At 44.2% G+C, this 26,664-nt stretch overlaps 1 protein-coding gene across 8 annotated transcripts in view; it reads right to left on the bottom strand.

The window, feature by feature from the left end:
• The window catches only part of LOC137517089 (E3 ubiquitin-protein ligase TRIM32-like), a 169,748-nt gene that overhangs the window by 45,480 nt on the left and 97,604 nt on the right, over positions 1–26,664 (bottom strand). Inside the window, exon 4 of one of the 8 annotated variants that reach the window (XR_011020542.1) lies at positions 5,269–5,419. The exons of the other annotated variants lie outside the window; for them this stretch is intronic. The gene's annotated coding sequence lies outside the window, so the exon portion shown is untranslated. Of the gene's footprint in view, positions 1–5,268; positions 5,420–26,664 lie in introns of those variants that run through there. 8 annotated transcript variants of the gene reach the window in all.

The following is a 26,664-nucleotide window of genomic DNA, read 5'->3' as shown; positions in this document are numbered from 1 at the left end:
GCAAAATCGTGAACGCAATCGCCGGGAAGTTTCCTGCACTTGCGATTCAGCAATCGCTAGCGTTTAGCGTGAACGCTAGCGATTGCTAGTGGAAAAGGGCCCTTTGTCATTTATACATAATTATTGTAAAAATTAAGCACTTTTTTATTACATTATTTTCACTGGAGTTCCTCTTTAAAGGGAACTTCTAAACAATGACAGTTGTCATGCTAAGCTTTAGGCTTTAGTTGTTTTTGAGGCACACACCAGCAACAAGCATGCAGCCAGTGGAGTCAGACAAGAGGGGGATAGTTTCTAAAACTATCCATTCTATTAACCACTTCGGGGCCGCATGTAATTAAAATTATGCCGCACTTGTGCGTGCCAAAGCCTGATGCGGCGTAGTCGTGCCGCCCCAATCCCGAGCATGGGACGCAATAGAGCGTCCCCGCTGGCACAGAACTAAAGACAGCGGAGCTCTGTAACTCTGTCAATAGACATTTTCATTGGCTCCTGATCACTGTGAGCTAATCACAGTGCTCAGGAATGGTAAAGAGAAAAAAAGGCTCTGTTCCTTAGTGGTTAAAAGAATGTATAGATGGGATCATTACCAGCGTAGCACCAATAAAGAGCTAATACAGCGGTTAAAGGAGGTGCCCTATTGTAATGCCACTGCCAAGATAAAGAAGTCAGTATTCCTTCCTGGAAAACAGGCATTGCCTTCCTTTGTTGCCTATTAAGTGAGGTGTCCCTGCCAACGATAATAATTATGCTGGTGTACTACACTGTTGTAATGACTCCTAAATGGCATAGTATAAAGACACACACCATGTGACTGCTATGTCGTTGTGGCAGGGCAGGGATTCTGCCTCTGGCTGCGAGACTTCACTTGATTAGGAAAGGTTACATCACAAGCAGGGGCATAGCAAAAGGAATGCAGAGGTAGCGACTGCATCAGGGCCCTTGGGCAAGAGGGGCCCCGGAGGGTCCACCCTATATCACTGTATTAGCTCTCTGTTGGTCCTGTGCTGGTAATAATCACTTCTATAGATGCTTTGAATAGTAGTAATCCTTAACAAGCTGTTCTCCATCCCCTTCTTGCAACTCTGACAGTGTGGTTGTCCTTGGCAGGTTTTGGTGCGCCATATCAATTGTTATACATAGAGTGCTTGGAGGGGCCCCATGTAAAACTTGCACCAGGGCCCACAGCTCCTTAGCTACGCCACTGATCACAAGTCAGTCCATCTTCCCCTCTAAAAAGAGCTGTTGTCCTTTTGCACTCTTTCTTTAACCCCTTCGCTGCCAGACAATTTGTCGTAAAAGTGAACATCTTGCACTCATTAGGTTTACTTAGGATTTATGTCCAGAAAACCTACATGAAATAGGACATATTATATATTTTTTTTCCCATAATGAATTGGGCTTGAACGCTGAAACCAAATATTTTACGTTTTCTGGAGATATACATTTTTTTTTTAGAGTAAAACATGTTAAAGAAAACCTGTACTGAAAAAAAGGTCCCCTGGGGGGTTCTCACCTAGTAGGGGGAAGCCTCCGGACCCTATCGAGGCTTCTCCCATCCTCCTGTGCCCCACGGCGGTCTCGCTGCAGCCCCTGGAACGCACAGGCGACAAATCCGACAGCCTGTGCAACATTTACCTTTTCGGGCTCCAGCGGGGGCGCTGTTGCAGCTCTTCTGACGGAGATAGGCGAAAATAACCAATCTCCATCGGGTCTGCTCTACTGCGCAGATGCAGGAGACTTGCGCCTGTGCAGTAGAGCGGAGATTAGCCATTTTCACCTATCTCCGTGGAAAGAGCGGATACTGCGCCTGCGCTGGAGCCAAAAGGTAAATATTTACATCGCCGCCGCTCCGGGAGGATTTTCTCCTCCGCCGTGGGATTGAGGAGCACGGGGGAAGCCTTAATAGGTTCCGGAGGCATTCCCCACCCGAGGTGAGTACCCACCAGGGGAGTTTTTTTCATTACAGATTTCCTTTAAAAAAAAGTGAAATAAAAAATAAAACACTTTTCTGTTGTGTTTTTTTTTTTTTTTTTAAAGAAGAATTACATTTATGGACAAAATGTTAATGTTTGTAAAAGTCCTGATTCTGCTGAATCCAAATGATACCAGATATGCACTGGTTTGCTTTTCCTGTTGTGGAATAGGTGCGCCAGCACAGGTAGCCAGATATAGGTGCAGCCAGTATAGGTAGCCTATATCAGGTGCACCAGTACAGGTAGTCAGATATAGGTGCAGCAAGTATAGGTAGCCAGGAATAGATGCTCCCTGTCCAGGTATCCAGGTACAGGCGTCGCCAATACAGGTAGCCAGGTATAGGTGCAGCCAGTATAGGTAGACAGGTATAAATGCTGCCAGTAGAGGTAGCCAGATATCAGTGCAGACAGTATAGGTAGCCAGGAATAGGTGCCACAGTATAGGTAGCAGGTATAGGTGCCCCAATATAGGTAGCAGGTATAGGTGCCCAGATATAGGCAGTAGGTATGTGTGCCCCTGGTATAGGTGGTAGGTATAGGAGCCCCCAGTGTAGGCAGCAGATATGGGGGCCACTGTGGTGAGGGGGCTGACATCATCCTCCTTCCATCCACATGGGCCCCCCTCCTGTGCCCCCCCTCCCATGGCTGGAGCAGCGGTGGGTGTGTAATTAACTCACCTGATCACTGGCTCCACTTGGTGTCCCTCCGACAGCCACCTCCTCTCTGCTCTCCCGATCTCTGTAGTTACTACGTGTCATAAAGGAAGTAGAGGGGAGAGAGTGCAGCCGGTGTGGGACACAGCATGGAGCGAGCAATTACACATCTACCGCTGCTCCAGCCATACAGGGAGGCAGAGGAAGGGGGCCCATGTGGAGGGAGGAATGATGTCAGCCACCCTTCCCGCTGCTTCCCAGGGGCCCAGGGCCAGCCCGCTCATGAGGCGGGGTGAAACATTTGCCTCAGGTGGCATTTCTGGGGGAGCAGCACCCGCCTGTCTATGGGTGCGGGGGGGCCACCCGCCGAGCTGGAGGGGTAGCGGGCAGAAAGGGGGTATTGGGCCTAGCGGTGGGGATTAGGGTCGGACCCCCCCCCCCCCTCGCCTGGGTCCCCCGATCTGCGCTCCCTTCCAGCTTCAAAAAGTGAAGTACCAGCTCTATGATTAAGAGGCAACGGGCGGGGATCACTCACGTTTTCCGCGTCCCAGCGTGCGCTCCACTGACGTCACTTCCTGCAACGCCGCCCACTGTATTGTAAGTGGACGGCATTGCAGGAAGTGACGTCAGTGAAGCGCACGATGGAACGCGGAAAAGGTGAGTGATCCCCGCCCGTTTGGCAGAGATTTTTTCTAATTTTGCCTCAGGCGGCAAAAAGTCTAGGGCCGGCCCTGCGGGGGCCAAATTGCCAAGTAACGTACCTAGTACATTGTGGGCAGTTTGAACACTTCCCTGCCAACAGGTACCTGGTACGTGCTTGGCAGGGAAAGAGTTAAAGGCCTATTTCTGGATCCCATTTGATTGTAAATGTCCATAAATAAGCCATGCACACAGATTTGTACCTAGCATGTCTGTACTGTTTTGAAATACATTTGTTGAAAGTACCTGACTGGCTGGTTTCTGCATTTCCGTCCCCTATTAAGATGAGTTTGCAATTTTCCTGGACAAACTAGGTCTCTGGTTGCTGTCTAAACTCTTCAACCATCCCATTATCACTCACATAAGGTACAAAAGGAGGAACTAGGAGGAGGTACCAGGCATTCCCTCCTTAAAGGTAACCAGGTACCACTTTTTTTCCCTAGTTTCTAATAGCTATAGGAGCTGTCATGTTCCCCCCTCCTCTTCTGGCTGCCCATTAGTTATTTAGGGGAAGGTGTGACAATAGCACATGTGACTTCTCTAAACTCTTAGAAGCGCAGTGCTCAATCTACACCTCACCACCCCCCCCCCCCCCCTTTGTTTGCTGTTTACTGATGTGTGCAATAAAATAATTGCATCAATCTTTATCTGCCTAAAACCTCTGTGGTCAGGCAATACAACCCTCTGCTCAACCTTTAAATATAAAAAGAAGAGGTAAAATTTACGTTTTTTAATTAATGAGCCACAATGTTAGCATGCATATTAAATGTGCTACTGAGATGCCCTGGGTGCTAAAATGGTGCTTGGTTCACTATAAGAGCAAAAATGAATGTACCCTGTCCACCTCCCCCCTCTGCAAAGAGATTAACTGTAGCAAGTAAAGCAGTTACAGCTCAGCAGTGCAATGTCTCCTCATTTTGGCTCAGTCTGTAATAAAGCATTTCATCTTTTCATACCCTCACCAGTGTCTTTTTTTAAAATGTTACATTAGGTTACATTAAGTTTTTTTTATTGCAGAAATGGCAGAGCGATGAGAGGAACACATTCCTTTTATTAACACGCAGGGAGAGTGTGCGAAGGGTTAAATGTTGTATTATACATTGAGCAGGGAGTAACTTGGCAGAAAGATGATGAGATTCTGCTGAGCTGCAGTACTAGTCACAAATAGTTAAACTCTCAGCAGCAAAGGGAGGAGGTGCATATTTGAGGGTTATTTTGTTGTTATTCTGTCTCTTACAGCTACAGTAAGCCAACCATTACAATTATCATTGTCATTTCTTAGTCATAGGGCAAATGAGCAAAATCAGGAGGGGATCAAATACTTCTTTCCCTCACCATATATACCAAATTCACAGCAGTTCTTGTAAAGGAGTGGAGAACAGAGTGGGTGATTGTATTTCCTGCACACTGCTGACAGCATTCCCATCTCTACTTTACTTGTGGGAAGGAAGTGAAAATGCCTAGGCATTCTTACAGAAGGGAGAGTGGCTTAACACTGGAAAATGCCTGTTCACTTATACAATGTAAGTTTTCATATATTTACCAGGGTTAATCCATTGTGGTTTGGAGACACATTGCATATTAGGTACCCTTAATTATAGACTTCAGCTTGCTTTAAAGAAGAGCACGTTTATTACTCATTTAAGAGCAGCAAGCTTTAAATAAGATTGTTGTACCTCTAATTCAGCATGGAGCACGGTATTATTATACAGCATATGGTCAGCGTTGAAGTCATTTGTTTTGGACCATTAACCTTAAGAAAGGCAGAAGTCACGCATAGGTGCATACAAAAGAGGAATACATGTAAGAGCACTCAAACAGATCCCTTCTGAAAACCTAGCCTAGATATCTGATGACAGACCTCTTCAGTGTATGAAGTACCCTATCTTCAGTAAGCTCATCTAGCATTCAACACGCTCATAAATAATTACACAAGACAGTTCCTAGAAACTTGGAACCTTTATTGCATGATTTGTCAAGTGTCTCTGTTGCATGAGATCACAGGTTTAATCAAACTTGGTGCTTGGCTCTTTGTTATACAGGATCAGGCTTCTTTCACTATTGGGCATATTCAAATCCTCCAGTCTGAAACTGTGGAGAGATACAGAAGGAAGTCAATTTCCCTCGGAACAGGAAAATAGGGCACAACAGGAGCCTTGGAAAAAAGGGTGCTTCCGCCGGCCACCATGCGTATTATTGAACGCATACTCTACTGCAATTAGCGCTGTTGCGGACCGCAACGCGTACAAAAATACGCGTTGTTGCACATCTATGCATGCGGAATGTTCGTGTTGCGGTTCGCAACAGCGCTAATTGCGGTAGAGAATGCGTCCAATAATACGCATGGCGGCCGGCCGACTGGTGAGTCGTCAAAAACAAAACTAAGTGACAACGGGGGACCGGAGGATTCCAGAGCGGCTCCGAGGGCACAGGACTGCTGCAGGGGGCTGGTAATAGCCCCAGGTAAGTGAAACTCTTTACCCCGCATTCAGTTAAGGTTCCCTTTAACTTTAGAAATGTTTCCTGAATACTACATGCTTTATCACCATGGTGATAACTATAGAAACGTTATTAAAGACAGGAGATAAACTTAGTGTATTGAGGCCAATGTCTCTGTCATTCTGACATGTTCAGGACTGAACATTAACTTATATATTAACCAAAAGGCATTTGTCAGTTAGGAAAAAACAGGTCTTGCAACAACTTCAGTGAAAGATCTTCTTACAGGCATCATAAAAGCTGCCATGGACCGATCAACTGAAACACTTTCAGCCAGAATCAGTTTAATAGAATCTTTTCAAAAATCATTTTCTTAGCCTGCTTCCTTGTTTCCTTTTTCCTCTCTCTCTCTTCTCATTAGTTCAACTGAATCAGGATATAAAAGGGAAACCAAGAGCCAAAAATAGTATAGTATATTAATGGTTAGGGTAAACGTATATATCGTGTATAAATGTATACTCAAAAACACAGATTACCTCCTAGGCAACCACTGTAAGCGCAGGTGGGGAGATTAGACCCGACCCCACTCAGGTTAAAAAGTCGCTCTCTGTAGACAGGGGTGGACTAAACAATATACTGTCTGTAGGAACAGAGGCGGCAACAAAGAGTAAAATATGCTAAAAATCAGTTAAACAGGGAGGTAGTGGTGGACTTACCTCTTCAAAAGTAGACTCGATTCTGCAGGTAATAATAAATAACTTGTTTTATTAGAATACTCCACAATGCCATGCATTTCACAGGTACAATCCTGCCTCTTAAGGCAAAAAATGGAGCAGCTATAGTGGGCTCATAAGTAAGCCAAGCCAGGGGCTAGGGACCCACTATTGCTGCTCTGTTATTTGCCTTAAGAGGCAGGATTGTACCTGCAAAATTCCTTTCATTGTGGAGTATTCTAATAAAACAAGTTATTGCTTATTACCTGTAGAATAGAGACTACTTTTAAAAAGGTAACACCAACACTACCTCCCTGTTTAACTGATTTTTAGCATATTTTACTCTTTGTTGCTGCCTCTGTTTCTACAACCAGTATATGAATCAGGATATGCTTGGCTTTTGTAACGGACATCAATCATTGCATAGTAGATGAATGATACTTTTGCTCCTTTAAATGTAATGGCTGTCACTACAAAGTTTGCATACAACATTTATGAATAAAACAAAACTTTTCTTCAGTCATTAGACGAAACGTGTAGGGCGTGGCTTACTGGGCAGGAGGTGTGACAGTGCACAGAGGAGACGTCCTCAGAGTTTTCTCTGATATGCCTGATATTTTCTAATGTTTGTGAGTAGAGCTACTTGTTTTAATGATCTTAATTAAAGGTTTTATACTATATTAGTTTACTCAGTTGCAGTGAGCTGTGTTTGAACTGTTGTGGAGAGACCGGTGGTGCCAGTGGAAAGAATCTGTGCTATACTAAGACCGTGCACATAGGCTGTGTTCGCTGTTTGTGGCCTGGGCAGCCTCCATATAAGATGAGCACGGTTCTTGGAGGTGGTGGGGGCACGAGTGTTGTAAGGTGGTCCCCAATGAACCTAGCACGGTAATTTATTCTGGCATTGGGAACTCTCCAGTCGAAGTTTTTAAGGGCTGGTTCAGACGGACGTTCAGAGGCGTCGCATTTGTTGGCGTCGCGGTGGCGATGCGTTCGGGCTTTCAGCAGCGTTCGCGCTGCGTTCGGATGCGGTCACATTTTTTCTTCCCCTAGGGGAACATTACCCGTCGCAGTTAACCGCCCCTGGAAGCTACATGTAGCTTCCAGGGGCTTCTTGAACACCAGGGAAAATCGGGACCCGAATGCCGCATTCGTGTAAACGCGCGTAAAAGCTTGGTACAAACGCTCCCATTCACTTGAATGGGGGCGTTTAACTCCAAGCCCCGAACGCTGGCGGTAAACGCTCCGCAAGCGTCCGTCTGAACCAGCCCTAAAGCAGCCTACGCAATGATTTGCACTTTTTATGTTTATCCCGTATGAGGTTGGATTGCAAGATATAAAGAGCGGGAGGCCTTATGGTTGTTGGAATCTCATGCTATGTGAGCTGTCTGTGGGGTCTATTGTAGATCTCCCAGTGGTTTATAAGGTTCTTACAAAAGGTACAATAATGGATAATTGTTCATATACAAGTGATAATTAAGTATTTCTATAGCACTGACATCTCCTGCATCACTTTACAGAGTACATAGCCATGTCACTGACTGTCCTCAGAGGAGCTCACACTCTAAGCCTACCATAGTCCTAGTCTAATGTCCTACCATAATATTATTATGTATTTATATAGCACTGACATCTTCTGCAGCACTTTTTAGAGTACATAGTCATGTCACAGACTGTCTTTAAAGAGGAGCTCACAATCTAATCCTACCATAGTCATAGTCTAATGTCTTACTATATTATTATTATGTATTTATATAGCACTGACATCTTCTGCAGCACTTTATAGAGTACATAGTCATGTCACTGACTATCCTCAGAGGGGCTCACAATCTAATCCTACCATAGTCATAGTCTAATGTCTTACTATATTATTATTATTATGTATTTATATAGCACTGACATCTTCTGCAGCACTTTATAGAGTACATAGTCATGTCACTGACTGTCCTCAGAGGGGCTCACAATCTAATCCTATCATGGTCTAATGTCCTACCATATTATTCTGTATTTATATAGCAGTGACATCTTCTGCTGCACTTTACAGAGTACATAGTCATGTCTCTGACTGTCCCCATAGGAGTTGACAATCTAATCCCTACCACAGTCATAGTCTAATGTCCTCCCATATTATTATTATTATTATTATTATTATTATTATGTATTTATATAGCACTGACATCTTCTGCAGCACATTACAGAGTACATAGTCATGTCACTGACTGTCCTCAGGGGATCTCACAATCTAATTCTACCAAAGACGTAGTCTAATGCCCTACCATATTATTATTATGTGTTTATATAGCAGTGACAACTTCTGCAGCACTTTACAGAGTACAGTCATGTCACAGACTGTCCTCAGAGGAGCTAACAGTCTAATCCTATCATGGTCTAATGTCCTACCATATTATTATTATACTGTATATTTATATAGCAGTGACATCTTCTGCAGCACTTAACAGAGTACATAGTCATGTCACTGACTGTCCTCAGAGGAGCTCACAATCTAATCCCTACCATAGTTAAAGTCTAATATTTTCAATATAGGATTGTTTTGGGGGAAACCAGTTGACTTGTTACTGTGTTTTAGGGATGTTGAGGAATATGAAGTGCCTAAATGAATTCCTGGCTAAATGATTTTGCCCTAACCAATGTTCAAACCTAGGACTCAGCACTATAATACTGTACAATAGTGCTACCTAGTATGGATCAGCTAAAAATAGCGCTAATAGATTTGGGCGCGGCTATATTTCTAATGTTAATTATCGTTTTTGTAAATGTACACTCAGTTTTGCATATGTTTGGGCGCAAGTGCCTAAAATTGATAATTTACGTAAATCGATAAAGTAAACTCGGTAATATTCCTAATTTTGTTGTGGAATCGGTAATATCGGTAATTTAAAGTTTATGATAATATATCAGAACGAATATCATAACGCTAAATAAAGAAAAACGTCAGTCATAACGATAACTTAAAAAGTTTTTGGGTGTAATAACGGTAAATGAACATGTTTAATGATGGAATGTAAGCAAATTCTGTCCAAATACATATAATTTTGTAATTAAGAAAATATAACATTCACTGTACAGATGTAATAACGATATTTGACATTTCTATTTACGATAACATATGAAGTATTTACGATAATTTAGGGCTAGACACCACCACGGGGGTGGTTAGGGTTAGGCACCACCAGGGGAGTTTTAGGGTTAGGCACCATCAGGGGGGTGGTTAGGGTTAGGCACCACCGGGGGAGTTTTAGGCTTAGGCACCACCAGGGGGGGGGGGGGTTAGGGATAGGCACTACCAGGCGAGTGGTTAGGGTTAGGCACCACCAGGGGGGTGGTTAGGGTTAGGCACCACCAGGAGGGTGGTTAGGGTTAGGCACCACCAGTGTAGTTTTAAGGTTAGGCACCACCAGGGGGATGGTTAGGGTTAGGCACCACTAGGGGGGTCTAGGGGTTAGGGATAGGTACAGGGAAGGTTCTGTGTCAGAGTAGGGTTAGGTACATTTAGGGTTAGCCACCACCATGGTTGGTTAGGGTTAGGCACCACCAACTATTTAACGTTATTATATTTTCGTTTTCATCTCACATCTGTTTTATACCTGTAATAATAATAATCAGAATTATCAATTTTACATTACAAATTCTGTTAAATTATCGATATTTCTAAATTACGATATTTTTCTTTTCCCGATAAATCGCGCCTAAATTTGACCGCGACTTTTTTAAATGTATGCACCTAGTACGCCTCTATTCTGCTCATATCTATCTGTTCATGCATGTCATCAATTCTGACCTTCTACCACCCTTCCTCCCTCTATTCTACTTCTCTTACACTACCAACACACTGTGCTTATTTCAAGAATGGGTTATGAATTACTAAACTATTGTACCATCTGAAAATGTCAGCCCTTCAATGTCATGATATACCCACTCCAGTCCTATCCTGACAGGCGGTAACATATCTGCATATCCCATGATGTGTGTGAAAAAGTATTCTGGAATCAGGGGCACCTGATCCACCAGGCCATACAGGCTGTCACCTGGAGCGATGTGCGGAGGGCGAGGGGGGGGGGGGGGGGGGAGGAGGGACTGGGCCACCCCCTAGCCAGATAGTGTGTCCTCCCAGTTGGTCCCAGTTGGTAAACTGGCTTGTGCCGTCTGATAGACGCAGCACCAGTTCACCTGTCGGCCGCAGCCCGCGGAGTCTGTGGCAGGCAGAGCAGGGTAGGGTGCTGCATTACGATTATTTTCCAGTGAAACGCAGCCGCATCACAATTATTTTCATAGGGAGGCACCACAAGGGGGAGGATGGGGGAGCATGTCGGAACACCATGGGGGAGGGGGGGCACCACAGGTTTTCTCGCCTGGAGTGCCAAGATGGCTAGAGGCGACCCTGGGTCTAGGCAGCCATAAATAAAGGTGAGAGCGGTTGCCAAAGGTGGTGGAACACAGAGTGGTGATACAGTAAAGGATATCACACGGGCCATAGTTGGTGGAAGATTTTATGGACACACAGTCTATGCAATGAAATTTTCCCTTTGTCTTTCTTTGAGGTGCACTGGACTTTGAAGACGGAAGTGGAGGGAACACTTGCAAGTTGACACAATTTGGTCATTTGTGTATCTAGTGGACTGTGAGGCAGCGCAGGTTTTCTCTAATTTAATGTAACTTTTATGTTGGTTGTGACATATGAACCTTTGCAGCATACCCACAGAGGATATAGGTGTAGTGACAGGGTGTGGAGCGCGCCTAGACACCGTTTATGGTTAATATTATATAGAAGTGGATTACTGCATACTAGTGCGGCCTGTTTTTGGCAGTGCGGTGCAGGCCGCAACGCTGACACCAATATACAGTCTGAACCTGGACTCAAGGTTTTATAACTCTGGCTAAACATCTTTTCTCTGGGGCCGTTTACAGGCTTACTCCAAACTCCCATTCTTCCTATTCTCTGATTGTCAACCATAGCTTTCGTTTTATTATTACACCTCTCAACAGTGATTTATAATTCTCCCACACAGTAATTGGAGATACATCTTGTCTTGTATTAATCTCAAACACATATAATCTCATTAGTTTTTTAGTTCATTTAAGTTCTTATTGTAGTAATAAACTTTCCTTTAGCCTGTCCTTCCTAAAAGGTTTTTTTCCAGTAAGCATAAGAAAACAACCGGAGCATGGTCTGACAATGATCAGGTGTATTTTAGCTTATTCACATTGAGATAACAAAAGCACAATCAATACATGTACATGTATCAGACAAAAAAGGGACTTTTTTTAGAGAGCTCCACACATTTTAAAGGAAACCAGTAGGGTTAAAAAAAGGACTTTAACTTAACTGGAGCTTCTATCGGCCCCCTGTAAATGTCCTGTGCCCCTGCATCAGTGCAAAACAATCCTGACCTCCGGTCCCTCGCTGCCACTCAGTTTCACTTTGTGAGTTGGTGGACCACTGCACCTGCATAATTTTCTCGTACTCCCCCTGCACAGACAGGACGCTCCCTGCGATGCCAGCAGGAGCGAAGTTGCACATGGCCAGAGCTGTGCAGGTGCAGTGACCGTTGACTTGTACGTCGGCGGTAAAGAAAGGGAGCAGCAGCGGGGGACTGGAGGATCCTTTGGTAACGTTGCAGGCACAGGGTGGCTGCAGGAGGCTGGCAGAAGCCCCAGGTAAGTGAAACTCTTTTTTTTTTCCAAGTCTTCTGGTCCGCTTTAAGTGCCCATTAACAGTACGATTTTTAGTCAACGATCATATTTTCAGTCAAATCATTCAGATCATAAGAAAAGATCATGAGTAATCAATCCACAGCATTAAAGGATCAAAACCAGTTGCAATAGTATATATGAAAAAATCCCTTCTGCTGTTCGAACAGTCCTTTAAACCACTTCCCCTCCCTCGGCACGAGTATCTGTGTCCCTGTTTAGTAAACAGGGATGTAGATACTGCTGCTCACTCCCTCTCGCCCATTCGTTGATCTAAGTCCCTGTGTGAATGGCTGCAGCCGTGCATGAGATGGCGCCACCATTCACAAAGCACGTCCATGCATTAGAAAGTGAGCGTCGAGGACGTGGCCCATATGCAATTCACTTTTTCACCTGAGTTTTCTCCTAGGTGATATTTACACAACTTGAAAATAAAATGCCTTTTAAACCTCCAGCAAATACTGAAAATAATTTTTTGACAGTACGTTTTCACCTACTTTTTGGTATTTTTTCCTTTGCAGAGTGCTAAAAAGTTATTTTAAATCAAAGATGAAAAATTATCTCCTAGGAGAAAACTCCGGAGAAAAAATGAATTGCATATATGCCCTTGTGGCCAAAAAGTAAAATTACATCCAATTTTTTTTCAATAAAATACATATAATGATTATTTGAAACATTTTAAATTGACCTCCCACACTCCCCAATAGTTCCCTAAAAAATTTTGGAGTGAAAAAAATTACAATAAAAAAATTACATAAATAGTTACCTTAGGGACTGAACTTTTTTAATATGTATGTCAAGAAGGTATATTACTGTATAAAATATTGGCGCCATACATTGTACTGGGGAAAAATGTTTAAATGTTGCTGTAATGCGGGGGGGGGGGGGGGAGGAGGGGAGGAGGTCATACTTTCTGACCACCCAGTGCAACAAGGCTAAGAGCTGGATAATGGAAGAGGTTACACAGGCTGCCCAGAGCAACTGCAGCTCTGGGCTTCCGATATCGCTACAAATAAAACACAATGGCAGTGCAGTGCAGTGTTGCACCGCATTAGTTCGCACTGTGCTGCCTTAGCGATAACAAGCATTCAGACAGGTAAAAGACAGGACTATAGATTGGAGCGTAACTAGTAGCAACCGCAGCCCACAGTCACGTTCGCAGAAGCAGAGCAAGCAGGCTAACAACAGTCATCAGCAAGCATCCACCCAGGCAAGACTACAGGATAGAACGTAACTAAGAGCAACTGCAGCCTATAGTTACGTTCCCAGAAATTAGAGTAGCAGGAATACTACCAGTCACCAACGTGGTGATGGCAGAATCCAAGCTATCTCGATAATGGACTTCACTGATCCACCGCGGATGCAGCGAACGTCCATCAAGCATGGAACTAGGCAATACACAATAATAAGAAAAATAACAAACGGCTCAACTACCGAATAAATATATATTAGCAAGTCTGCATATATATTTATCAAGAACTAGCTAAAGCACAAGTAATAAGGTTGCATAGAACTACAATAACAGAACTATACAGAGTAACAAGGTGCCCAGTAGATCAGCGTACTGACCACTATGACGGGCGGGGTATGAAATGGGAGGCAGACTTTTATGCTGGCATCAGCCAATGGATGCAGGTATGCAAATCTCCACACAGCTGAATGGTAATCACTCAATCCTGAGCTGGCTTGATTACCATTTGCTAGCTGGCTGTGAATGCAAGGGACTCCCATAAGGGCTCTTTCACATCAGAGCTTGCGTTGGAGAACGCTCAAAGCATACGTTTTGTTGTATGCGTTTTAATGCGTTTTGATATGCGCTGCACTGCAGTTACAGCACATAGAAAAACGCAGGTAATTTTTTTTCTTTTAGTTTTCAACTTTCTACATTGTTCCTCTGTTGCATTCTGGGACTCAGGGCCGGGCCGAGGCATAGGCTGGAGAGGCTCCAGCCTCAGGGCGCAGTGTAGGTGGGGGCGCACAATTCATTCAGCTGTTATTCCTAATTGTGTTTGAAGCAGAAAGAAATAAGAAAAGGGGATACATGGCAGTGACTGCAAGCCAGATAACTAGATATTAAGGTGTTGGGGAGGTTGTGGGCCCCGTGGCACCTCTTAGTCTAATAGCAATCAGTGTGTTACGGCTGGGGTGGCAGGGATGGAGGGGCGCACTTTGGTGTCTCAGCCTTGGGTGCTGGAGGACCTTGTCCCGCCTCTGCTGGGACTGATTGCCTGCGTTAACGGATTAAAAACGCGCATAGTGTGCGTTTTACATTGACTAACATTGTAACGCATAAAGCTAGCGTCGGCCGAAAAACTGCGCCTGGGTGCAGTGTAACGCAACGCACAAAAAGGCTGCGTTATATGTGAAAGCTAAAATGAAAGTCTATGGACTTTCATTTCACCTTGGGTAACGCAAACTTTACCCTTTGCGTTGAAACGCAGAAAATCTGCCCTAATGTGAAAGAGCCCTAAGAAATACATGCAGTATTATGTAACAACATGCATGCAGGAAATCCAGGCCTATCTGGCCGCAGCTCAGCTGCAACAAGCAATTGGTGGAATGATGACAGCATCCTGAGCTGCCCAGAACCGCAGAGCGATTGCAAATGACAATGAGACCCATAGCAAATGCACAACCGAATGCAAGCAGATAAGCCAGAACTGTCCGTTTGCAGGTCCACTGCAATGGACAGAACACGCTACAGGAGGGATCCTTACAGTTGCAATAACCTGGACAAATGGGCAAATAAAATGTGTGGATTTTAATTACGGTAGCATGTATTATTTTAAAACTATAATGGCCAAAAATAATGATTTTTTTTTTCAATTTGTTTCTTATTTTTCCTGTTGAAATGCAGTTAGATTAAAATAATTCTTAGCAAAAAGTACCCCTCAAAGAAAGCCTAATTGGTGGTGAAAAAAAACAAGATATAGATTGTTTCGTTGTGATAAGTACTAATAAAGTTATAGGCGAATTCATTGAAGGAGTAGAGTACTATTGCTCTGGTGTTTATGGGGAAAAACCTTGGAGGTGAAGTGGTTAATAATAGTAATAAGCTAAGGAACCACTATATGTTATATCCCTACATGCTCCTTCAGATATGGCAATACTACAAGACATATGGGGAGGTCCCTAATGGGAACCTCTTAAACAAAGGAACAATATCATATTATATAAACAAGTCATCTTTCATCAAGAAAGCATGAAAGCGGATTCATTTGATTAAGACCTTTCGGTTGCAGTGTTCCTAATGTATAGATCCAATATGCCTCTCTCTGTAGAAGCAATTTGTCTCTGTCACCACCTCTCTTTGGCTTTTTCACCTGGTCAATAACCAGTCCCCTCAGTTCACTAACACGATGACCTTTTTCAACAAAATGTATAGCAACTGGTTATGTAACGTCCAACATTTCATCCTTCAATTTTGCTTCAATTGCTATTTTAATGTCACTTCTATGATGTTGGAATCTGACCTTGAAGCTCCCTGTTGTCTTGCCAACATATCCCATTCCACATGGGCACTTAAGCAAGTATGTACAGTACTCGGTGTTACAATTATAATAGTCGTGCATGAAATACTTTCTACCACTGCTAGGGTGCACAAAATATTCACCAGTAATCAAGGAGTTGCACACATTGCAATTATGACATCGATAACATCCTTTCTTGTCTGAAAATTTGAAAGGTGACCCACAATATTTATCATAAGGGTCCGCTTGCACCAGCATATCCCTCAGGCTTCTATTTGATCTGTAGGAAAACAATGGTTTTTCTTTCAATGAAGGGTTCAAGTTCACATCGGCCTGTAATATGGACAGATTTTTTGCTACACAGCTCTTAATGCATCCAGACATAGGGTTGTAATCCTATACAAAGGGAATACCATTCTTATTCACCCGTGTCGTACTCCCCACGTACAGTGGAGGAAATAATTATTTGACCCCTCACTGATTTTGTAAGTTTGTCCAATGACAAAGAAATGAAAAGTCTCAGAGCAGTATCATTTCAATGGTAGGTTTATTTTAACAGTGGCAGATAGCACATCAAAAGGAAAATCGAAAAAATAACCTTAAATAAAAGATAGCAACTGATTTGCATTTCATTGAGTGAAATACGTTTTTGAACCCCTACCAACCATTAAGAGTTCTGGCTCCCACAGAGTGTTTAGACACTTCTACTCAATTAGTCACCCTCATTAAGGACACCTGTCTTAACTAGTCACCTGTATAAAATACACCTGTCCACAGAATCAATCAATCAAGCAGACTCCAAACTCTCCAACATGGGAAAGACCAAAGAGCTGTCCAAGGATGTCAGAGACAAAATTGTAGACCTGCACAAGGCTGGAATGGGCTACAAAACCATTAGCAAGAAGCTGGGAGAGAAGGTGACAACTGTTGGTGCGATTGTTCGAAAATGGAAGGAGCACAAAATGACCATCAATCGACCTCGCTCTGGGGCTGGACGCAAGATCTCACCTCGTGGGGTGTCAATGGTTCTAAGAAAGGTGAGAAAGCATCCTAGAACTACACAGGAGGAGTTAGTGAATGACCTCAAATTAGCAGGGACCACAGTCACCAAGAAAACCATTGGAAACACATTACACCGCAATGGATTAAAATCCTGCAGGGCTCGCAAGGTCCCCCTGCTCAAGAAGGCACATGTGCAGGCCCGTCTGAAGTTTGCCAATGAACACCTGAATGATTCTGTGAGTGAATGGGAGAAGGTGCTGTGGTCTGATGAGACCAAAATAGAGCTCTTTGGGATTAACTCAACTTGCTGTGTTTGGAGGAAGAAAAATGCTGCCTATGACCCCCAAAACACCGTCCCCACCGTCAAGCATGGGGGTGGAAACATTTTGCTTTGGGGGTGTTTTTCTGCTAAGGGCACAGGACAACTTAATCGCATTAACGGGAAAATGGACGGAGCCATGTATCGTGAAATCCTGAACGACAACCTCCTTCCACGGCCGGCCTTTGACCTGTGCGACCGGAGCGGTCGCTCAGGGCGCCGGCCTCCAAGGGGCGCATGTGCAGGGGTTTCTATTCCCCTCACTCGCGGCTCCCTCCGATCTCCGGCACTCACTGTCAGCCCTGTTCAGCTGGGTGAATCGGCAGCTGTGATGACAGAGGGAGCCCAGTGGTGGCGCTGTGTATCTCAAATACAGGAAGTGTTAATTTCCTGAATGAGCACTTCCTGTATTTGAAGTATACAGCGGCTTCACTCGCTCTGCCATCAATGCTGCTGGACCACCCACCGCTGAACTACATGGCTGGCAGTCTGAGTGCCGGGGATGGAGGGAGCCACCACAGAGGGGAACTTGTTGCAGCCCACAGGTCTGTGTGACAGGAGCACATCGCCCAGCTCCCACAGAGTGCCAGCAAACTGCAAGCAAGGGGGACAGCAGAGAGGCAGGTCAGTCACTCAATGCAGCCTTGATGGACCAGACTTTGTGCAGCAGTACACACACACTCACTCTCTCTCTCTCTCCCCCTCCCCCTCCCCCCTCTCTCTATTCCTCCCATCCACCCATCCCTATATCTGTCTGTCTCTCTATCTCCCCATACATCCATCCATCCCTATATCTCTGTCTCCCTCTACTCCTCCCATCCATCCATCCATCCATCCATCCATCCATCTATCTATATCTGTCTGTCTCTCTATCTCCCCAAGCATACATCCATCCATCCCTATAGCTCTGTCTCTCTCTACTCCTCCCATCCATCCATCCATCTATATCTGTCTGTCTCTCTCTCCCCAAGCATACATCCATCCATCCCTATAGCTCTGTCTCTCTCTACTCCTCCCATCCATCCATCCATCTATATCTGTGTCTCTCTCCCCAAGCATACATCCATCCATCCCTATAGCTCTGTCTCTCTCTCTTATATATGTCCCTAGATTATCTATTCCTGTATCCTGTCTATCTATCCATCCCTATCTCTCCCTCTCCCCCCCCCCACCCCCTCTATGTTTTCTCTCTTTTTCTCCCTCCTATCCCTCCATCCCTATATCTGTCTGTCTCTCTCATCCTCTATCTTTCCTCCTCTGTCTCTCCCTCCTCCTCTCTCTCTGTCTCTCCCTCTCTGTCTGTCTGTCTCTCCCTCTCTGTCTGTCTGTCTCTCCCTCCTCTCTCTCTCTGTCTGTCTGTCTCTCCCTCCTCTCTCTCTCTGTCTGTCTGTCTCTCCCTCCTCTCTCTCTCTGTCTGTCTGTCTCTCCCTCCTCTCTCTCTCTGTCTGTCTGTCTCTCCCTCCTCTCTCTCTCTGTCTGTCTGTCTCTCCCTCTCTGTCTGTCTGTCTGTCTCTCCCTCCTCTCTCTCTCTGTCTGTCTGTCTCTCCCTCCTCTCTCTCTCTGTCTGTCTCTCCCTCCTCTCTCTCTCTGTCTGTCTGTCTCTCCCTCCTCTCTCTCTCTGTCTGTCTGTCTCTCCCTCCTCTCTCTCTCTGTCTGTCTGTCTCTCCCTCCTCTCTCTCTCTGTCTGTCTCTCCCTCCTCTCTCTCTCTCTCTGTCTCTCCCTCCTCTCTCTCTCTCTCTGTCTGTCTGTCTCTCCCTCCTCTCTCTCTCTCTCTGTCTGTCTGTCTCTCCCTCCTCTCTCTCCCTCCTCTCTCTCTCTGTCTGTCTGTCTCTCCCTCCTCTCTCTCTCTCTCTGTCTCTCTCTCTCTCTGTCTCTCCCTCTCTCTGTCTCTCCCTCTCTCTGTCTCTCCCTCTCTCTGTCTCTCCCTCTCTCTCTGTCTCTCCCTCTCTCTCTCTCTGTCTCTCTCTCCATCTCTCTCTGTCTCTCTCTCTCTGTCTCTCCCTCTCTCTCTCTCTCTGTCTCTCTCTCCCCCTCTCTCTGTCTCTCTCTCCCCCTCTCTCTGTCTCTCTCTCCCCCTCTCTATGTCTCTCCCTCCTCTCTCTCTATGTCTCTCCCTCCTCTCTCTCTGTCTCTCCCTCCTCTCTCTCTCTCTCTCTCTCTCTCTATGTCTCTCCCTCTCTCTGTCTCTCCCTCCTCTCTCTCTGTCTCTCCCTCCTCTCTCTCTGTCTCTCCCTCCTCTCTCTCTCTCTCTGTCTCTCCCTCCTCTCTCTCTCTCTCTGTCTCTCCCTCCTCTCTCTCTCTCTCTCTATGTCTCTCCCTCCTCTCTCTCTCTCTGTCTCTCCCTCCTCTCTCTCTCTCTGTCTCTCCCTCCTCTCTCTCTCTCTCTGTCTCTCCCTCCTCTCTCTCTCTCTCTCTATGTCTCTCCCTCCTCTCTCTCTCTCTCTGTCTCTCCCTCCTCTCTCTCTCTCTCTGTCTCTCCCTCCTCTCTCTCTCTGTCTCTCCCTCCTCTCTCTCTCTCTCTCTCTCTCTATGTCTCTCCCTCCTCTCTCTCTCTATGTCTCTCCCTCCTCTCTCTCTCTCTCCAAATCCAAATCCAAAAAAGCTTTATTGGCAGGACCAAATACATTTAGCATTGCCAAAGCAAAATAGAACATTAATGTGGGGGGGGGGGGGATTGTGGGAATAAGGGAAGGACATGGGTATACAGTCCATAGGAGGATGTACGGGATGGTATGGGGGGATGGGGTATATAGTCCATAGGGGAGGGGGGTATAGGCATACAGTCCATAGGGGAGGGGAGTATGGGGTTATACAGTCCATGTGTTATCATGTTCCTCTCAGTTGGTGGCAGGCCGTGACATATCGGGCAGCTATTTGCAGTTTCTTCCTCTTCCCCCAGTATGATGTAGAGTTTCCTCTCCTCATCTGTGGAGGTGAAATCTGCAATGTGGGCGGAGAGTCTTTGGAAATGGGCGGTCCTCAACGGTGTATATTTGCTGCAGTGTAGCAGGAAGTGGGCCTCATCCTCCAGGACCCCCTGGTCACATTGCCTGCACAGTCTCTCCTCCCGGGGCTTCCATGTCTGTCTGTGTCGTCCTGTCTCTATCTCCAGGTTGTGGGCACTCAGACGGTACAGGCTCAAGGCCTGTCTATCTTTGTGGTGGTGTAGCCTCTCCAGATATGGGGCCATTGTGTACTCCCTCTGTAGTGATTGGTAGATAGTGAGTTTCTGGGAGTTCTTTATGTCACTTCTCCATTCCTCTATGTATCGGTCCTTGCAGCTTTCTATCATTCCTTTTATTTGGGCTTTTGTCAGCCTGTGTTGGTGGTCTTGGCTGGGCTGGCTCTTGACGTTTTGTTTCAGAGAGCGTGGTATGGCCTCCCCACCCTGGCTCAGTGAGGCTTTATGGTGGTAAGTGCTGGGGTTGCTGCTCTGTATATGCGCCCAATATGAGAGTGCCCTCTGCTGGATAGTCAGCCATAGTGGGAATTTGCCTAGCTCTGCCCGGCAAGCTGAGTTCGAAGTGCTGCGATGGACTTGGAGAAGATACTTGCAGAACTCTAGATGGAAGATTTCTGTTGGGCTGGAGTCCCATTTTGATTGGTCAGGGTAGGTGACCGGGCCCCATACCTCACTGCTATAGAGCAGGATTGGGGTGATGATGCTGTTGAATATCTTTACCCAGACTCTCACCGGTGGTTTTAGGTGGTAAAGTTGCCTTCTGATGGCATAAAACGTTCTGCAGGCTTTTTCCTTCAGGGCCTCTACTGCTGGTTTAAAGCTCCCAGTTTGGTTAATTTCCAGCCCCAGGTAGGTGTAACTGTGTAACTGTAACTGTAGGTGTAACTCTCTCTCTCTCTCTATGTCTCTCCCTCCTCTCTCTCTCTCTCTCTATGTCTCTCCCTCCTCTCTCTCTCTCTCTCTATGTCTCTCCCTCCTCTCTCTCTCTCTCTCTCTCTATGTCTCTCCCTCCTCTCTCTCTCTCTCTCTATGTCTCTCCCTCCTCTCTCTCTCTCTATGTCTCTCCCTCCTCTCTCTCTCTCTATGTCTCTCCCTCCTCTCTCTTTCTCTCTCTGTCTCTCCCTCCTCTCTTTCTATGTCTCTCCCTCTCCATGTGTGTGTGTGTGTGTGTGTGTGTGTGTGTGTGTGTGTGTGTGTGTGTGTGTGTGTGTGTGTGTGTGTGATGAAGGGGGGGGGGGGGCACCATAATCAGGCTTCGCTCAGGGCGTGTGAAACCTAAGGCCGGCCCTGCCTCCTTCCCTCTGCCAGGAAACTGAAAATGGGTCGTGGATGGGTGTTCCAGCACGACAATGACCCAAAACATACAGCAAAGGCAACAAAGGAGTGGCTCAAGAAGAAGCACATTAAGGTCATGGAGTGGCCTAGTCAGTCTCCGGACCTTAATCCAATAGAAAACCTATGGAGGGAGCTCAAGATTAGAGTTGCACAGAGACAGCCTCGAAACCTTAGGGATTTAGAGATGATCTGCAAAGAGGAGTGGACCAACATTCCTCCTAAAATGTGTGCAAACTTGGTCATCAATTACAAGAAACGTTTGACCTCTGTGCTTGCAAACAAGGGTTTTTCCACTAAGTATTAAGTCTTTTATTGTTAGAGGGTTCAAAAACTTATTTCACTCAATGAAATGCAAATCAGTTGCTATCTTTTATTTAAGGTTATTTTTTCGATTTTCCTTTTGATGTGCTATCTGCCACTGTTAAAATAAACCTACCATTGAAATGATACTGCTCTGAGACTTTTCATTTCTTTGTCATTGGACAAACTTACAAAATCAGTGAGGGGTCAAATAATTATTTCCTCCACTGTATATCTCCTTTGCCCTCACAATGGCATTGGTAAGCACTGTCTCTGGGTATGCTCTCTCCATAAATCTTATTTTCATGCTGTTGAGTTCCAATTCAGCATCTTCCCCAAATGTACAGATTCTTAGAAACCTTAAGAATTGTGAAACAGGTAAGCCATTCATAAGGTGGGTTGGATGTGCACTATTATACTGGAGAAATGTGTTACGGTCTGTTGGCTTTCTATACAAGGTGGTCATGAGACCACCCTCCGTTTTTCTCACCATAACGTCCAGGAATGGAACCTCCTGACTGGATATCTCCGGGTTAAACACAATGCCCTCAAACAGGGTATTCAAGTATGCAATAAATTGCTCCAATGACTCCTGCCTGCCATTCCATATCACGAACACGTCGTTTATGAATCTAGTCCAAAAGACGGCGTGCTCGTGATACAGCGGCGAGGTGTACACCCTACTTGCCTCCAGGTACCCGAAAAACAAATTAGCATAGGCCGGGGCTGCCGAGCTGCCCATGGCGGTCCCCCGGCACTGTCTATACCATGTCTTTTCAAATTTGAAACAATTTGTGGTTAATATTAATTCCAAGCCTGCTAGAATGAATTCTGTGGGCAACAAAGCATCATCCAATTCTAACAAAAAGTGTCTTACCGCTCCCAGTCCAGCTGTGTTCGGGATTGAGGTATAGAGAGACCCGATGTCCATTGTGCACAGGATCATATTTCGGGTATCTACTGAGATCTGCTCCAACTTGCTCAGGAAATGATTGGTGTCCTTCAAGTATGCAGGCAAAGACTGTACTACAGGTTGTAACTAAAAATCAATAAACTGTGCAATAGGTTGTGTAACTGAATCTGTACCCGAAATGATTGGACGAAACTTCAGAGGTGCCAGTCCCTTATGTATTTTAGGTAATCCATATATAACTGGTCGTTGGGGAAACTCTGGTGATAAGAACTTACTTTCACTTTCTGTAATCCAGTTGTTATTAATGCCAAGTGCGAGGAGTTCATTTAATTGTTTTAGAATCTTCAAAGTTGGATCATACGGAATTTCTTGATAACTGGTGTTGTCCGTCAGCATTTCTTTAATGCCCATGCTATATTGTTTATAATTCATGATAACAATGGCTCCCCCTTTGTCAGCGGGTTTGATTATTATATCTCTGTTGTTCTTTAACGATTTGACAGCTTGTCTTTCGTTCCATGTTAGGTTGGATTTGTTCGCCTTCCCTTTATAGTTCTTATTATGTTGTAGGACTTCATGTCTTATTGTATTGGTGAAAGTCATCAAGACTGAGCACCCAAACTACACACGGCAAGGTGGGCCAATCTTAAACCTGAAATCGTATTTTATATATTGGTGTATTCCATTTGTCTGTATTATTATGTATCCCATGTTTGTTTCTTACTTTGTACAGCGCCACAGAATATGTTGGCGCTTTATAAATCAATAATAATTATAATAATAATAGAGCTGCTCAGTTCCCCTTAAGGAAGAGTACAGGACAGAAGTCTCACCCCTATAGGAGTCTAAGTCTAATTCAGGATGTAAGGCAATATTAAAGATGCCCTCACCAAAGAGCCTCCTCTAAAACTTTGCAATTTCTGAAAAAAAAATCCTTAAATAAGCTGTCATTCTGTCCTCTGTTAGTGGTATACATGGACGATTATGTCAAAATGTGTGACCTGGCCTTCCTGAATTTGGGGATTGACTACTGCGAAAACTTTTTGCAGTAGTCAATCCCCAAATTCATTTACTTTCCAACTGATCACCTGCAATGGTAATGATTTTGTTATGGTTATCATCTTCCTGTTAGATCTGGAACAAATGGAATTACCTAGGCGCAAATAGGAATAAAATCTATTTTCCATTTTAGGGGTTCTACCTCTTTAAAATGGATTTCTATGGGTACAGGAACAAACTTAAATCTATCACTTTCACTGAGTGGTCACTCTCCAGTCACAAGTAATTTACAGTTAGAGCAAATTACTGCCTACTGAAATTCTTGTAAATTACACACTGTTAAAGACTCAACAATTTGTACTAAAGGCATTGAAAAAAAGGAAGAAAAGTATAAAAACTAGTGTGAATATGTACAGCCTGGGATAACAAAGAGGCACTTACATACTATTCCTGCACCTTGCAGTATTGTTACCTAAGGAAGCTGGAGCTTTTCTAAGAAACATCTAGTGATTAATAAAGTTTGCCTTGTACCAAAGACAGTTGTTACTCCAGGAGGTAAATGTTCACTTACACTCCTTTTTATACTTTTCTTTATTTTTTCTTGGGCGCCTCTAGTGTTGATCCTTTTAATAATTTATTACTCGATAATTTAAATACTGAAAATAACTAGTATCATTACAATCCTACCCAATCCAACTATCACTGCATATTTTTATTAATTACAAATACACTTTTCTTCCATAGTTACATAGTTATTTTGGTTGAAAAAAGACATACGTCCATCGAGTTCAACCAGTATAAAGTACAACACCAGCCTGCTCCCTCACATATCCCTGTTGATCCAGAGGAAGGCGAAAAAACCCTTACAAGGCATGGTCCAATTAGCCCCTAAAGGGAAAAATTCCTTCCCGACTCCAGATGGCAATCAGATAAAATCCCTGGATCAACATCATTAGGCATTACCTAGTAATTGTAGCCATGGATGTCTTTCAACGCAAGGAAAGCATCTAAGCCCTCTTTAAATGCAGGTATAGAGTTTGCCATAAAGACTTCCTGTGGCAATGCATTCCACATCTTAATCACTCTTACTGTAAAGAACCCTTTCCTAAATAAATGGCTAAAACGTTTTTCCTCCATGCGCAGATAATGTCCTCTAGTCCTTTGAGAAGGCCTAGGGACAAAAAGCTCATCCGCCAAGCTATTATATTGCCCTCTGATGTATTTATACATGTTAATTAGATCCCCTCTAAGGCGTCTTTTCTCTAGACTAAATAAACCCAGTTTATCTAACCTTTCTTGATAAGTGAGACCTTCCATCCCACGTATCAATTTTGTTGCTCGTCTCTGCACCTGCTCTAAAACTGCAATATCTTTTTTGTAATGTGGTGCCCAGAACTGAATTCCATATTCCAGATGTGGCCTTACTAGAGAGTTAAACAGGGGCAATATTATGCTCGCATCTCGAGTTTTTATTTCTCGTTTAATGCATCCCAAAATTTTGTTAGCTTTAGCTGCAGCTGCTTGGCATTGAGTACGATTATTTAACTTGTTGTCAATGAGTACTCCTAAGTCCTTCTCCAAGTTTGATGTCCCCAACTGTATCCCATTTATTTTGTATGGTGCTAGTCCATTAGCACGTCCAAAATGCATGACTTTACATTTGTCAACGTTGAATTTCATCTGCCATGTATGTGCCCATATAGCCATCCTATCCAGATCCTGTTGCAATATGACACTATCTTCCTGAGAGTTGATGATTCTGCACAATTTTGTATCATCTGCAAAAATAGCAACATTGCTCACTACTGCATCCACTAGGTCATTAATAATTAATTGAAGAGCACTGGACCCAGAACAGACCCCTGTGGGACCCCACTGCCAACAGCCTCCCATTTTGAGTACGATCCATTGACCACAACTCTTTGTTTTCTGTCCATTAGCCAGTTCCCTATCCATGAACACAGACTCTTCCCCAGTCCTTGCATCCTCAACTTTTGCACCAGACTTTTGTGGGGAACAGTGTCGAAGGCCTTTGCAAAGTCCAAGTATATCACATCTACAGCATTCCCAATATCCATATTAGCATTCACTACCTCATAAAAGCTGAGCATGTTAGTCAAACAGGACCTGTCTTTAGTAAACCCATGTTGATGCTGAGAAATAAGATTATTTTCTACTATGAAGTCATGTATAGTATCTCTTAGTAACCCCTCAAATAGTTTGCATACAACTGATGTTAAGCTTACAGGTCTATAATTTCCTGGATCTGATTTTTTGCCCTTCTTAAATAATGGGAAAACGTGGGCTGTACGCCAATCCACTGGGACTCTGCCAGTTGCAAGAGAGTCACAGAAGATAAGATAAAGGGGTTTAGCTATAACTGAACTTAATTCCCTTAGGACCCGAGGATGCATGCCATCCGGGCCAGGTGCCTTGTCTATTTTTAATTTATTTAGTCTTGCCTTCACTTCTTCCTGCGTTAAGTATTTAATATTACAGTTAGAAGATTGAGACTCTTCCGCCTCTGTAGTTTGCAACAGTGCTGTTTCTTTTGTGAAGACAGAAGCAAAGAAAGCATTTAATAACTCTGCCTTACCTTGGTCATCCACCATTGAGTTCCCCCCCTCATCCTTTAGGAGTCCTATACAGTCAACCTTTCTTTTTTTAGAGTTAATGTACTTGTAAAACTTTTTTGGGTTAGATTTGATATCCTTAGCGATTTGTTTTTCAGCTTCAATCTTTGCCAGCCTAATTTCTTTTTTACAATTTGTATTGCACTCCTTATAATTGCTTAGTGCAGCCTCGGTCCCCTCCTGTTTTAAGACCTTATAGGCATTCTTTTTCCTCTTCATTTTATCTTTAACCTTTCTATTCATCCATAGAGGCCTTTTTTTTATTCCTAGACATTTTGTTTCCATATGGGATATACATACTACAATATTGATTGAGTATAAGTTTAAAAGCTTGCCATTTCCCTTCAGTGTCTTCCCCTTGTAGTACATTATCCCAGTTCACCAAACTTAGTGCCTGCCTAATCTGATTGAACTTTGCTTTTCTAAAATTCATAGTTTAGTTTCCCTCTATCTCTTCTAGCTACATTCCTCTCAAAAATAACAAAAATAGTAATTTCCTGTCTCAACTACTGCAACACAGAGTACTTTGTGGCCTATAAAA

Source organism: Hyperolius riggenbachi, chromosome 1 (genome assembly GCF_040937935.1).
Source record: "Hyperolius riggenbachi isolate aHypRig1 chromosome 1, aHypRig1.pri, whole genome shotgun sequence".
NCBI lineage: Eukaryota > Metazoa > Chordata > Amphibia > Anura > Hyperoliidae > Hyperolius > Hyperolius riggenbachi.
This window is presented reverse-complemented; position numbering and strand designations above follow the sequence as displayed.